The sequence below is a fragment of the Amblyomma maculatum genome, chromosome 9 (genome assembly GCF_055883805.1).
Source record: "Amblyomma maculatum isolate TAMU_Amacu chromosome 9, ASM5588380v1, whole genome shotgun sequence".
Taxonomy (NCBI): domain Eukaryota; kingdom Metazoa; phylum Arthropoda; class Arachnida; order Ixodida; family Ixodidae; genus Amblyomma; species Amblyomma maculatum.
This window is the reverse complement of record NC_139352.1, coordinates 24,230,780-24,245,275: the sequence shown is the minus strand read 5'-3', so window position 1 is coordinate 24,245,275 and position 14,496 is coordinate 24,230,780. Positions and strand designations below refer to the sequence as shown.

The window sequence follows — 14,496 nt, the reverse complement described above, 5'->3', positions numbered from 1 at the left end:
AGCGAAACACCAATGACCATACTGATAACCGAAATGTGTCCTTGTTTTGTATGCATATTGATCTATTGCATTGATGTCCTCGTGATTTATAATGTAAAATGATGCGCACGCTTCAACAGTGCTCTACTCTGTAAACCTCATAAATCGTACTTGGAAGCTAAACATACCGAACTGTAACCTAGAACAGAGGATGCTTTGCGACAACGCTGTCAACTGGCAGCAAGAAAATTTTCACAACAGTGCGAAGGGTTACGATCGAAAGGGAATTAATATGCTCTAAGCACAAATTACCCTATAAGGGTGTAAAAATTAAGTAGCATGACCTCTAGCGCACTCTCTTGCCAAGCAAGCAAGACTGTCTCGCAGTTTTGATCGTCTTGCTTGCTCCTTGTAACGACGTAAAGATCACTGGGTTAAAGATAGTTGTTTCAGCAGCATTTAACACAGATTAAAAGTCATCAGCGCTTTAATCCCAAGCAGAGGTTGTTTAGAACTTTTTATACGCGGACACAATAAATAAATCTATGCCTACTAGAGACCGCGTAACCCACTGTCTAATTGATAAAATGCTTATATATTTAGCACATTTAGAGACCGCATATATTTCAGTATTCCCAGAAACTTCGACAGAGATTAATTTTTAGTTTTTCATTTTTACCTTTCCAAAGTTCACCGCTTTCTGGGCATAGAGTGACTCGCTTCATGAATCGCCTCAGAAATATATTTGATGTGCCTGTTGGAGACGCCTGTGAAGGTGGAAAAAAGCATTCCGATCACGTCATTGCACTTTCGAGAAACTTTACCCGGTAACACTTTTGCATCGCTATCCCTTGTTACAAGAAAACACTGTTCTTTGATTACACGCAGCCTCTCACGTTAAACAACGTCCAATTATTATAAGTGGTATATTTTCCGTTTTCTATCAACTCCTAAAGTAACAGAAACTTTTCTTGCGCTACTGCCCCTTAAGAAGCTCATTATTCTTCAGTTCTTCTGCCGCATAACAGCGTTCCTCTCCTCGCTAATCTCCTATGTCCCCAACTATCACTAACCTAACCACTCTCATCAAAGCCTGCCTTCGAGGTTAGGAAATTTTGGGTGCCTCTGCGCAACTCTTAAGAAGATTGGATTACGCGCTAAGGAGGGTCTCAGCGGGCGGCTCCCGTGTAATGTAACGCCTGCAGCAAGTGTTAAGGCCAGCACAAGGTGACCCTATTGCGGAGGGCCTAGCTTGAAACCAGCTGAAGATTACATAAACAAGCTCGCTGCCGTAAATTGCCTTATACTTTCTCCTCATTTTGTATACATGGCCAAGGAGAGTTCAAAGTTGAAATTTTATTCTCGTTTTGGGGGATGAGGCCCAACTGACACTGCATCACTCATGTAGAGATCGAAAACACCGCGCATATCTCTAAACGCAGGCCGAAACAATTGACCTCCAGAATTTTTGCATTTTCACCGCATGTAAAACATCCACAGAGGGCAGATATTGCACTCAGTCGCTGTAAAAAGCATCAGACAGTCATAATCAACCTATAGTCATGGTAGGTAAAGAAGACCTACCCGACAATAGCGTACCTCCTTAACTGTAGCCTATAGCTGGGTAGAAATCATTTAAAAATTAACTAGCCAAACATGCATACGTTGGCTCCGCTATTTATTAATTCCTAAAAAATAAAAAAAAAAAACGGGAGAATATTCTTAGAAATCGCAAGTTTAAATTTGACGACTATGCATAGAAAGAATACTTGGCTTAAAAGCATTTTGATAAGAAACATAAGAGCTAGTGAGCTTTTTTTTATTGTATAAGTAGGTGCTAGCACTTACTTCAAACAAGTATGCGCGGCAACTACACCTATTGCAATCAAACGTCGAGTGAAACCATGTAACGCGCTTCCACTTTGTGAATGAGATTTGATCGCGGTTGTTTCCATGCTGTGGTTTCGCATTTTTCAATGTTGGCTCGCATTGATGATATTTATTTCGTAAATCCGACAATGCGATTTGACAGCGTTGTGATGAGCAGTTTCGTTAACAGAGAAAACATACAAAAACAAATTGTGCCACGGTATTCCGCTGTTAAAGCCGACATATTGTTCTAAGCAGGATTCTTTTAACAAGGTTTCATTTTACTTTTATCTAGGACATAATGCTAGAATTGGGATTCTATATGTGGATTTGAGTTTACTGATTTTTCCTTGGAAATATTTGTATCAATTTTGTATAAATGGCGTTAATGGCACCAGAACGCGCCACTTACTGTGGCTCATACTACAGTGCCTCGTGGACAAAGTGTGTCCCGCTATTGCGGCGGCTGTCGCGTGGCGTTCCTTGGCGCGCGTTAAAGTGTGGGATCGCAGATGGCAGGAACACTACACAAGATGAGACTGCTAGAGGAAAGGCGCAGTATCTGTCACACTTTCTCAGACAAGTGTGCATTTGGGTGGTACGCCATCGCTCCTGTCGCGTGTCGTTCCTTGGCGCGCGTTCAAGTGTGGAATTGCAGGTGGCGGGAACTCTAGACAAGATGAGATGCTTTAGTCACTAAAGTCCCTCGTAATTTATTTATTTCCAGGGCCCGTATTCCGAGTTTGTGTCGTTATCGAAGTGTCGCTATCCCACGTGACCTCGAGTCATCTGATTGATCGAAATATCGGAACCGGGTGCTGCCACTACAAAACCGGAAGAGGTGGCAACATCATGTTCCGGCATTTCCACCAATCGATGACTCGAGGTCCCGTGAATAAAGCGACAATTTCAATAACGACACAAACTCGGAATACGGGCCCAGGTGGTGGGAGCTACACCAGACGCCAGGATTGTGACACCCAGCACACTCACACCGCCTACCCAGACGACTCCATCAAGAATTTCCGCATTGCGAGCTTTAAAACGCAGTGCTTTGCTTTTGCTGGATTGAGGCGTGCAGCTGACAAGGAGCTATATGTGTGAAAATGACTCAGAAATGCTCTATAACTGTTAATCTTCTTTATGAACAGAGAAATGTCAGTATTTGCTAAAAGTCTGAACATAAAGAGAATTTATTTGGTACATACATACATACAAAAAACGCACATTACTCACACAACAAAGCACTATACAAAACACTATAGGGTACATATGCATAATAAACTAAAAATAACATGACTCCCCAGAGAGGGGAAAACAGTATAAACGAGGAGGGTTCTAATAAAGGACGACAGGCATCTCAAGTCTGCTGCCTCGTACAACATAGAAGCGCGTGTGCCAGCGCCGCAGAAACCGCATCTCGATGTCCGTTTCTAACTGTCCACACAGATACTTCCAGATGACGAGGCGCAGCCTCTGCAAGGCTAGGTACATTGCTCGGGCGGGAATTCGACGCGCCTCAGCGCGGCACCTACACAACCAGAATACTACACAAACAGAACGACACTGAACACAAGGTGTTCAAAAGGGTTGTGCTGGAGCCTGACGCCGGGGTTCATGCGGACGTTAAACATCCTATATTCGAGCCGCCACATTGTTATCGCAACTACCCATTCGAAAAAAACATGCGCAAGGCTCTCGGGAGCACCGCAGTTGGCACACTGGTCATTGGGTACAACACCCCATCTGGCAAGGCGCTGTCTCGTGGGGAGGACGCCCAGCGCCTAAGGCAGTCAAATCTCGCACTTCATTTGGCAGCCGAGAAGCTGCCCACGCCATTTGCGTACATCGGTCTCTTGTTGCTCATCAGCTGAAAGCCTGCGAACGGCTACTAATTCGCTGATGCGTATGGCTGGTAGGTCGCCTACATTAACATCTGACAGGTCTGCATCTAGAGTCGACTTTATCTCGGCATCCTCGCAGTAAAAAGGCAGAGGTCTGTGCGCTTGTGGACCGAGGTATTGTTCGGGTGTAAGCACACGAAACGCTATTGCAGCGCGACCACACGACAAGCAAAGATACTACTCTTCAATCCCATCCACTTAATTAAGAAACTTGGCGCCTTAAAATCAGACGTCTTCTACACAACAGGTACACTAAAATGGTCCTCGCCTTATTTTAGCAGTGAAATGGAAAATAGATTGACATAAACACATCAACGCCCTACACTGTGCTTCATTCAAGGACGTTTTAGTAAATCATACAGAGTACCAAACAGAAAAAAGTGCCGGCGATTAAAGCAAATTTTGAGCTCAGCTCATCAGCTGTTGCACCTTTCCATAGACTGAGGCAAAGAATTCGAGCAATACATTTGTGCACAATTACGGATAACTATGTATTTTTCACACTAATCTTTCCTGATGAAACACTCCTTTTAATAGTTTTTGATTGTCATGAAGGAAGATTTCTGGTCGAAGAAATATATGGATATATGCTCGACTTGCTGTATTAAAGTCTGGTTCTCAAAGTCGAGACCTATTCAAGTATTTCGCGAGGTTGTCACCGCCGTGAGAGGCATTACTAGCGAGAGGAATGAGTTGTTCTCCCGTATAAGTGGTAAGAAATTCCTCTTTGTCGTTATATCTACATTAACCTGCTAACATCGGTGTATATCGATGGGCGCCTTTGCTAGCAAGGCCGGGGCTCGTGCCGCGCAGTAGAAATTTATTTCGTTGGGGCGCGTTCGTTGTAGGTGACCTCAACTCATTGAAGTGTTATTTATAATTATAATTGGTTTACAGGAAGGGAATGGCGCTGCATCTGTTGCACTTTTTCCGGCGTGTGTGTTTGGACGGTGCACCGCCACTCCTGTCGCGCGTTCAAGTGTGGGATCTCTGACGGCAGCAACGCTAGACAAGAACACATCTCGCAGAATCTCGCGAACAGATCTCGTGCACGCGAGATTTTGACGTGAAGCCAAGAAAGGCTTTCGCCTTACAATGGACAGATACTGTACCTTTCCTTTCCTATAAACATGCAGGCAAGGTGAGAGTGGGGCTGTTGCTCGGCGGTGCAGGTGTCCACAGAAATTCAGAGGGAAGAAAAGGCGTAGTATGTGTCACACTTGTTTCTGTGGACACCTGAATGGCGCCAGGAGCGAGTGCATCTATAGCAGCGCGCTACCCCCGGCTGGAAAATTGCAAACTGCGTCGCCAGGAAGTGAAGCACACGAATTGGGACGCCTTCAGATATGTCCGCTCGCAAAGGCTGCGAAAGGTATAGTAGATGTAAGACAATGGACGGAGCATCTATTGCAAGACGCCGCAAACACTTCAAAAACAGTGACACAGGAGGACAGCAGTCTCAGCCCGAATGCTAAGCTAGTGCACATTATTGAAGCACAAATGAGTATTCATGCTCGATGGCGTAAAATAAGCACAACCGACGTTTAAAAATTTGGTTAACCCGGCTTGAAAAGGAAATCGAGGCTTACTCGTGGGAACTTAGCAAAGAACAGTGGAATCAGACTTGCGACCGCCTTAATGGGCAACTGACCAACAAGAACACATGGTTTCTACTTAGATATTTACTTTATCCTACGAGAACTAAGGCCGATTCCCAACAGGAACCTACATAGGATCTCTCAATCTTCCCAAGGCACCGACGAAGAGCTCATGACCACATTAAAAGATCAATACGTTAACACCTCCCAGGATATACCCACGTCAGATGGGTACTCAGGATTGGATAATCCTCACATGAATAGCGTCTTTATCGTAGCAGAGATCAGGGCTGCTCTTAACCAAATTAACACCTCGGCACCGGGGGAAGATTGCATCACCAATAAGACGTTGCGCAATTTAGAGGACCAGTAAGTAGAGGCTTTTACGGACCTCTTCAACGGGTACAGGACAGAGGGCAGCATCCCTGAGGAATGGAAGCACGCTAAAATTATTTTCATACCTATACCGGGAAAAGACTGGTGATGGGGAACCTCCGCTCAATCTTGCTAACTTCATGTCTCGGGAAGGTAATGGAACACGTTGTCTTAAACAGGCGCCTTATGAAAAAACAATGCGGAGGCACGTTTTCTCCGTCCATGATTGGGCTTTGAGCAGGTCTTTCAACAAAGGACATCATGTGGCAAATTCAACATGATATTCTAGATCCAAATCGCATAAGAGCCAAGCGAATCATCCTGGGACCTTACCTGATATAAGCTGCTTACTACTGCATGAAGTACATAAGATTATGTTTCGCGATTCTATGCACGCCTTATAGTACGCAGTTCTTTTTGCTCGTCCACTACAAAGGTGCCCAGGAGATTGCCAGTGGAAAGATTGTAGTATCACTGCACAAACTTCGTTTATCCTCTGCACAAGAGCATATGTGTGCTTGTTCGAAAACTGAACATGTTATAACAAACCAAAATTCTAAACAAAGCAAGCCTTATAATACTCAGGCTGCAATGGGAGCATCCCTGTACCTTCCGTGGACAACGTTTTGAAACCATGCAGAAACTTGCTGAAAAGAACTTTCGCTCGTAAAAGTAGGTAAAAGCCATGCATAAATCGCACCATTTTCCAAGTATATATATATATCTCGCTTTTTGCACTTAGCGAACGGGGCTAAGCGAAGCGCCCTCTAAAGGGTAACGCGCGTCTCCCACGTGGCGAGGTAGTATGGAATCAGGTCGCCTGATACTCAGTGATGTAGGCAGCCTCTTTGGAATTCATAAGCGGATTGCATGCGTACACCTATCCTACTCCTGTACGAGCTTCACTAATACTTTGGAGACAAGTTTGCATACGCGTATATGGGGCTGCTGAAAATGGACAAGGTCTGCTTAAAAAGCATTGATGACACGCACTTATCTACCGTAGGAGACTCCAGACTTCCAGGTACCCTCATTTTCGTGGAACTTGTTCCGAGTAGAGCACTTAAATGGGCTCTAAGCTTGAGCCGCACTCCTGGGCATCCTGCAGTAAGAAATAGCACTTCCAGGAAATAGGTTGGTTAGCTCCACTTCAATCTAGTAAACCAACGGAGTTCTTTTTATGAAAATGCGATTCCTGGCTAACGTCCATAACAGTCTGTACGCTAAGACGTCTGCTCCGTGCTAAGTCCTGCCTCCTTCGAACACTACACGTGGGCGTAACTACTTTCTTTTAACATAGTCATGAGTAATATGAGAGGAAACAAGATTTTTGCAAAAATGGCGACTGTTGTCAGTATTTCTTTATTAAATATCAAGACGACCACTGGATGTTATGTACTGAAAAAAGCTACTGAGAAAAGTGAAGAAACTGCGCTTGTCACACAGAATTATGGAGTAATAAATAATTGAACGCTCAAACTTTATTCCCTCTTATATAGCTCAAGGCTGTACATTGATGTCAGCTACAATACTGCTTTCAAGAGGTAGGGCTTAAATGCTGTTGCAGGTCTTCAATACTTATCGAGACCTGCCTGTTGAAGTTCCTTGTTTACGCTTCGTACAGTAGTTAAGTCTCTTATTTCTTAAAATATATGTTACTAATCAATTAACCCATGAATTAATAACTATCATTTATTCGTAGCCCCCAAAACTTGCGATACCACTTTTCATGGGAAAACTTCGAAAACAAGCAAATGGTAAAGAAGGCCAATAAAGGAACAGCCAGAATAAAACATACAAAATTATATTGAAAAATATTTTGACAAATTCTAAAAAAATGAAGAATATTTTTTCAGCAAAAGAAAGCATAAATCACTAAATCACTCACAGGACCTACTGTGCTAAACAACTGTGTTGCACGGCCATCAAACCACCTGAAAATTAAAAGGTTCAGCATCTGATCAAATACTTTAAATCTACTGCTTCCCACTGCTATGCCAGCAGGAGTTTTACCGCGGATATTGCAACGAATTCAGACTGGCTCTACAGAAAGGCTTAACGTTTCACTTATCAGCACGTTCATGCACATAATAGGACAAAAAAATAGAATGCATGCGCTAAAGCATACTGGTACTTAAATTCTCGTAGCTGCGCACAGGTACACTTTGACTCTGTGATCACGACTTGGTATGAAATTTCTGCCTCGGCAAAGGATGCCGTCATCAAAAGCTCCTATAATTAGGCAATAAAAAATGGCTTGGGTAGAATTCGCTCAATCAAGCTTTCCGAAAGCGACAAGAGAGTGTGAGCAATGCTGTAATGACGGCTGGTTGGTTTTCCATCATAGGTAGGCGTGCTAAACTTTGACCCAAGACGATTATCTAAAGCGAGACAAGACTGGTACATGAGCGCATGCTCATGTACCAGACTTGTCTTGTTTTAGCGAATCGTCTTGGGTCAAAGTTTAGCGAACATACCTGTGAAAATCAGTGTGAAGTAATCTCTCTGCCATTTCATGCAGCACTGAAGAGCGGAAGCAGGTTACCATGAATCACCATAAAGTGATGACTAGCGCTGATAAGTGGTTTCATAGAAAATTTTAACCCCGGAAGCGTTGACGAATATGCATTTCCAGGACTCGCCTGCAGTTCAAAGCGAAATATTTTTCCTCCATTCTGAATTCTATCATAACATTTGCACTATTATATGAACTCAATACTTCGCTTCTCTTGATGAAAACTCCAGCTTGTGTTCGAAAGCGCCCATTCTACCGCAAAGCTTAGAGAATACTTTTACGCCTTGTTGTCTCATAGGAACTCCTATCAAATTTGTTTTCTCCCATGTTTATCAAACATTAAATATTGTTTTTTCAATTGAATGAAATCTTTTTGTTACATAAGTACCGCAGTACAACGCTTCGTCATTCTAAACGGGCATCGTTCACCGACCAACCGTTGTACTGCGGTATTTATGTAACAAAAAGATTTCATTTAATTCAAAAAACAATATTTAATGTTTGATAAACATGGTGAGCCAAATGAAGCTGGGCAGAGGCTAGTAGAGTTTTGTCAAGAAAACAACCTGACCATAGCGAATACTCATTTTCAACAGCACAAGAGGCGCCTGTACACATGGACTTCACCGGATGGTCTGTACAGAAATCAGATCGATTATATTATTTGCCGGCAGAGATGGAGAAGCGCTATACAAGCAGTAAAAACAAGGCCTGGGGCCGATTGTGGCACCGATCATCAGCTTCTTGTTCCCAAGATTAAGCTTCGATTGAGGAAAACGCAGAAAACTAGAAGGCCTTTCAGGTATAATCTGGATCAAGTTCCATTAGAATATGCTGTGGAAGTGAGGAATCGATTTCGAGAATTAGATCTAGAAGACAAAGAGCCCGAAGAGATGTGGACTGATGTTCGTGATATAATACAAGAAGTTGCTACTAAGGTAGTTCCAAAGCAAAAGAAATGCAAGAAAGCAAACTGGTTATCTGAAGAGGCTTTGCAAATAGCTGAGGAAAGGAGGATGGCAAAAATTATGGGGAAAGAGAAAGATACAATGTTCTCAATCCGGATTTTCAAAAATAGCAAGGAGAGATAAGAATGCCTTCCTGAACATACAGTGCCAAGCAGTTGAGGACAACAGCCAATTAAGGAACACAAGAGCTCTGTATAAGACAATCAAAGATATCAAAGGAAGCTTCTGTGCTAAGATGGGCGCGATAAAGGAGAAACGAGGCAAGGACCTCACTGAAGCCGCAGAGATAAAGAAGAGGTGGCAGGAATACACAGAAGAACTGTACAAGAAGGACCCGAATGTGCAAACCCAACATAAGACGGTTGTGATCACTGATCTCGAGCCGGGCATCCTGAAGAGTGAAGTTGAATGGGCCTTAGCCAGCCTTGCTAAGAACAAAGCTAGCGGAATTGATAGCATTCCAGCTGAGTTGCTTCAAAACCTCAACCATGACGCTGTTAACATTCTGCATACATTATGTCAGAAGATTTGGACAACCCTGCAGTGGCCACAGGATTGGAGGAGGTCAGTTTATATCCCCATTCCAAAGAAAGGCAGTGCCAAAGATTGTTCCAACTACCGCACGATCGCGCTTATTTCGCATGGTAGCAAGGTGATGTTGAAAATCCTCCAAGGTAGGCTGCAGCAGTATGTGGATCGGGAGCTTCCGGACGTGCAAGCTGGGTTTCGCAAGGGCAGAGGAACTAGAGACCAAGTTGCCAACCTTCGCTGGATCATGGAAAAAGCAAGACAGTTCCAGAAACCCATCTACTTCTGCTTTATTGATTATGCGAAAGCGTTTGACTGCGTAGATCACAGCAGATTGTGGCAAGCTTTCCAAGAGGTGGGAGTTCCAATTCACCTCATCTGTCTCCCCTGTATGAAGGGCAAGAGGCCAAAGTCAGAACTGGGCATGGTCTTACTGATTGGTTTCCGATTTATAAAGGAGAGAGGCAAGGCTGCATACTGTCGCCCTGCCTATTTAACCTATATGCAGAGTGCATCATGAGGAAGGCTGGTCTGGACGAGTCTTCAGCTGGAGTGAAGATTGCTGGAAAACGTATCAACAACCTTAGATATGCGGATGATACCACTTTAATGGCAGAAAGTGAAGCGGAACTCAAGAGACTTCTGATGCGCGTACAAGAAGAGAGTGAGAAGTTTGGGCTTAAACTGAACATTAAAAAGACAAAGATCATGGCGTCTTGCCCTATCAAGTCCTGGAGCATCAAGGGACAAGAAGTGGAAGCTGTGACAGATTTTCTGTTCTTGGGCTCCAAGATTACCTTGGAAGGACACTGCAGCCATGAAATTAGGAGACGCCTGTTTCTGGGAAAGAGAGCAATGGTTAGCCTTGACCGCCTAGTAAAGAGCAGAGACATTAGTCTGCCAACCAAGATCCGTATAACTCGTGCTATGGTCTTTCCAGTTGTGATGTATGGATGCGAGAGTTGGACTGTGAAAAAGGCTGACCGCCAAAGAATTGACGCGTTTGAATTGTGGTGCTGACGAAGACTCTTGAGAGTTCCTTGGACTGCCAGAAGATCAAATCAGTCAATATTGTCGACCATAAACCCTGACTGCTCATTGGAGGGTCAAATTCTAAAGTTAAAGCTCAGCTACTTTGGTCATCTGATGAGAAGAGGGGAGTCGCTGGAGAAATATTTGATGTTGGGAAAGGTTGAGGGTCGCCGGAGAAGGGGTAGGCAGCGAACGCGATGGTTAGATGGCATCCTCGACGCACTGCAGATGAAGTTATGTGATGTTAGGAAGATAGTGAGAGACCGGAAAGCGTGGCGTGACATGGTCAATAGGGTCACGAAGAGTCGGACACGACTGAACGACTGAACTGAACTGAGTGATAACCTGTGTTTTAACTCTTCAACCCACACAACGCAAATGTTAATTGATGTTTCTCGTGAACTAACTGCCTAATAATTATTTACCAGAACTTCTGCAGAGTGAAGTAACAAGCTAGCGATCTAAAGTGAATGGTGCACCAATCCTTTATAATTACCCTGGCGCATTCAACAATCGACATTGTCGCGTGGTGGAGACAAGGGCGATGACAACAAATGAAGAGCAGGGAATTCACTGAAGAATCTCTTTATTGGGCTGACTTGCGCCCACAGCTGAACTAAGCGATTGGGGGCGATGATAGACGCAATCGTGCTCGGCGGTCGTCGAACAAATGCCCGTCGTACGCGACGCTCAATTCAAAGGCGGCCAGGAAACATAGAAATAATGCCGCAGGATACCATAATTTGGGATATTGCTGAAACAAACGCAAGTGGCAGGAATAGTCTAGATTCCTCTCAGCGCATCTTGCGCGACAAAGAAAGTTATAAAGCAGCATCTCGCGACCACGAGCATAAACAAAAACAAAGCCCAGAGCCGATCCTCGCGCTAGAATCACCGTGATAAGGCCGCATGCTGGCAACTGTCAAAAAGAACAAATAAAGACTTGAATCGTTCGTGGCATTACTCCTTTCTTAAATGGGCATCACCTCGACGCCTACAAAATAAACACAGAGAGGTAGACAAAATACTAATAAATTAAAAATACTGCCCTCTAGCGCACGAAATAAGGCTTCAGGTGCACCACATGGACAATCTCTGGACGTGCCCGACGCCGCTGGGATGTGGTCGTGCCGTCGTGAATGACTTCGTATTCAAGTTGCCTTACGCTCCGAAGGACTTTGTATGGCCCAAAGTATCGGCGTACTAACATTCCACTTGGCCACGATGTCGAATTAGTCCAAACCCACACCTGGTCTTCTGGCTTCCACTGTGCGTTGCGTCGTCGTATGTTGTATCATCGGGTGTCGGTGCGCTGTTGGTCTTTAAAACGCAGCCATGCGAGTTGTCAGCCTTACTCTGCATGCTGGAGGTATGCGGCGACGTCGAGATTGTCTTCTTCTGTTGCGTGCTGCAGCATCGCGTCAAGCGTTGTCTCGGGCTCCCTGTCGTACACAGCCTTGAACGGAGTCGCTCTGGTTGTCTCCCGGATGGCCGTATTATACGCGAAGATCACAAACGGCAAGATGGCGCCCAAGGTCTTGTATTTTGTGTCGACGTAAATGGTAAGCATGTCCACTACAGGTTTAATCCCAGGCTCTTCATTTGTTGTCATCGGCATTGTCCCCACCATGTGACATCAGGTGGAGATAATGGGTAGGCTTGGCGGGCGGGGGCCAAGTGGCAGCTTTCATGAACAGGACGGTAGCGGCGATGGCTTGCAACGTTACGTAGAGGAGCAGGACGACGTAATACTGCAGCGTAATTCATCGATGTTGCTTCTTGTGCTCGAGCCGTCGGAGCCGTCGCTTGAAGAACACCCAGCGCCTGATGGACGTCCTCGCGGATGACGCCAATGAGCGACGCAACCTGCGGCTGCGCTTGTGGCGGCAGAAGTCGACGTAGATCTTCACGAACGACTTGACGGATCATGTCATGGAGGTTACCTCCGCTTATAGGTGTGGTGTCCTAGTTGCTTGCAGACAGCGTTTCAAGAGGCCGGTTGTAGTGTCGCGTCCTTGCTTCTAAGGTTTTTTTTTTTATATCTGCTGCTTCCTGGCAGAACTCGACGACTGTCGTTGGCGGCTAGAGAGCTAGACCTGCAGATAGCCGATGTTTCACACCGCGCATCAACTGTTTTACCTTCATTTCCTCGGTCATGCTGGGATCTGCGCGGCCGAAGAGACGCTTCATCTCCTCAATATAAGCAAAGACAGGCTCATTGGGGTACTGAATTCTTGATTAGAGGAGAGGCTGAGCTCTTTCCTTTCGAACGGAACCGGCAAAGGCTGTCAAAAACTCCTATTTGAATGTCCCCCAATCTGAGGCTAACAACAGCGCTAACATAGACGAAGCAGAGAGAGGGACACGAGCATCGTGTCCCTCTTTCGGCTTCGTCTCTGTTAGCGCTGTTTTTAGCCTCAGATCATGCACCACCACGCCAAATTTCCACCTTTTGAAGACTCTCAATCCTTCGAAGGAGTCTCGTGATTTGCAAACCAAACTAGTGCAAGTCCTTGAAGTGCAACGTTAACTTGCCTGGATTTCACAGCGTCCTTCCAGCCATTGAATTCTGCCACCAGGTCGAAGAAGTCCATCCAGTCTTCCACATCTCCAGTTGGCAGTCGTTGGATTTTTGGAGGCTCCCGAGGCTCCGCGAAAACAACCGGTGCTGTTGACTGGGCCGTTGCCAAAGTTGACGCCTTTAGAGGTCGAACGGGGTTCGGCATAAAACAGTGCTCGTGTTGGAGCGCTTGAAGTCGGCGGCCGGTTCGGTGGCCTGTTGGCTGGTTCCCCAGTGTGAGAGGAAGAGGGCTGTGGTTTTGGTTTGAAGGGTAAACCGCGACACGAGGGGCAGCACCTCCACCAGATGTCACGTATTGGTGACAAGGCTATGACAGCAAATGAAGAGGCTGGGAGCGCCAACGCTAAATTTAAAGGTGGCAAGGAAACATCGAGATAAAGCCGTAGACCGGAATTAGCATAATCTAGAACGTCGTGCGCCACCAAGAAAATAATAAAGCAGCATGCCGCGACAACGAGCATGAACAAAAACGAAGGACAGAATCAGTCCTCGCGCTAGAATCACTGTGATAAGGCCGCATGGCGGCGGCTCTCAGAAAAGAACAACTAAAGACTTGAATAGTTCGCGGAAATAAGGGGGAGAGAAACTTTTCCCACCTTTTCATTATCTGCATGGTGCGCAGCTTTCTTTTCCAACTAAGCCGGACTGTTTCTCAGCGCGCGTACGACTATTACATTTGCGCGGGAAAGAATTTCCTTCGCACAGAAAATTTTCTATCTGCTTTTTGCGTTACTTTTTCTTGAAAGTATCGGTTAATAGCAATCTAAACCAGCAAGAAATACTGAAGTGGGGAGCTTTTCTGGGAGGACGCTTGCAAGTGAAGACAGCAAGCCGCTGGCAGCAACCTCAACAACGCAAAACATCATCTCTCTCGGCACGAGAAAGTAAAATAAAAACGCTAGTACTTTTTTTTTTCTACCCCCGCGTGTGTGTGGCTCGCGTTCAATTTGTGACCCAACAGCATTCTTGTTTCTGTGTCCTATATGCAGCCAATAAAACCCCGAATCTCTGTAGGAGGGAATAGGTTGCACACTCAAATTATTTAGTGATATATAGAGGTTCGTACGGAGGCAAAGTGAGCATTCCTTTTTTTTATAAGAACTCATATATTTCATCAATTTATTTTATTTTTTATTGTGAAAAGTCA

At 45.0% G+C, this 14,496-nt stretch overlaps 1 protein-coding gene across 2 annotated transcripts in view; it reads left to right on the top strand.

Annotated features, from left to right (window-relative positions):
• The window catches only part of LOC146178597 (uncharacterized), a 75,709-nt gene that overhangs the window by 34,294 nt on the left and 26,919 nt on the right, over positions 1 to 14,496 (top strand). The window lies entirely within an intron of this gene.